The sequence below is a fragment of the Octodon degus genome, unplaced genomic scaffold (assembly GCF_000260255.1).
Source record: "Octodon degus isolate 3935 unplaced genomic scaffold, OctDeg1.0 scaffold00009, whole genome shotgun sequence".
Taxonomy (NCBI): domain Eukaryota; kingdom Metazoa; phylum Chordata; class Mammalia; order Rodentia; family Octodontidae; genus Octodon; species Octodon degus.
This window is the reverse complement of record NW_004524585.1, coordinates 17,040,431-17,041,766: the sequence shown is the minus strand read 5'-3', so window position 1 is coordinate 17,041,766 and position 1,336 is coordinate 17,040,431.

Sequence of the window (1,336 nt, the reverse complement as noted above, 5' to 3'; positions counted from 1 at the left end):
GGCGCGCGCTGCACAGTCACCGGGAGTTGCGCGCCACAGCCGCGGGGAGACATACACCGGCCCGCCGGGCCCGGCTCAGCGTCGGCGCCGCGGGCTGCGCACGGCTCCGCAGTCGCCCGGGGCCCTCGCACTGCGCCCCGCTTCGCTCCAAGTTACTTTGACGGCCGGTGGGAAACTGCAGGAGGAGAGTGTCCTGCAGACCGGGGACCGCACGTCGGAGCCCCGGGAGTCGGAGCGCTTCCCAGCCGCCGCTGCGCCTTCCCCGGGCAACCCCTGGAAATCTCGGAAGAGTCGTAGGTATTGACTGCGGTACCGGGCGATGCGCCGAGCAGGGCGGGGATCCGGAGCCGCAAAGCCAGCCACGCCGGCGTCCTGGAACCGGTGAAGCGGCCGCTGCGTTGGCGGGCAGCGGTCTTGCCTCGAAAGCCTCAAAGAAAAGTTTGGGTCTTCGCGTCTTCCGGCAGGTCCCCGATGGAGTCCGGACGGCAGCGGCGGCGCAGCCTGCACCCCGAGAGCGGGCCGAGTCTCAGCAATCTCTCGGGCGTGATTTCTTGGCTGGGTGTGGGTGCACCGGAGGGAAAGGCGAGCAGAGGTTACGAGCAACCAGGCGGAGCTGGGATGCCCAGACCTGCAGGGCGACGCCAACCCCACGGTTCGGCGGCGAGCAGGAGGGAAACGACCACTTTGCGAAGGATCCCTCCAACTCCGGGATGGCCCGACGTCAGCCTGCGATCGCCTTCCGGGAGCGAGACTGAGCCGCGCGCGCGGTGCGAAGAGCCCCGGTGAGCTCTCAGAAGTGGCCCTGTGACTCCGACGGGGCCGGCCCCGCGCCCGGCAACTTGTAGAGATGCATCAATCAGTTTGAAAAGGGGGCCAAAGAGCGCGCGCGCACGAGCCGTGGCACCTCCCCGATGACTACATCAGAAAACCTTCCCGATCCTCCTGGAGGCAGCTGCTTCTCTTTCCTTCCTTAGGAACAGCAGCAACAAGAGGTGAAAACCACCCACCGAATCCTAAAACCCCTACCCGGGCGGGAAAATAAATAAACTTGAGTGCCCGGCGCGAGCTGCCCTGGAGAGACTGAAACGACTGGCGAGAAGTGGAAAGGGGTAAAAGTCAGTTTTGCCTGAGAGACAGAGAGAGGAAGAGAGAGGAGAGAAAAAAAGGGGGGTAGAAAAAATGCTTTATGGGAAAAATCTCCTCGGGCACGCCCCCTCGTTAATGACCTGCGTGCAAAGCCGGCAGCGGCGGCGACCGGGCAGCGGCGGCGGCAGCCTCAGCGCTGTGCGAGACGTGGGCGCGCGTGGCCGTGGCCGTGGCCGTGGGCGGGGACCCC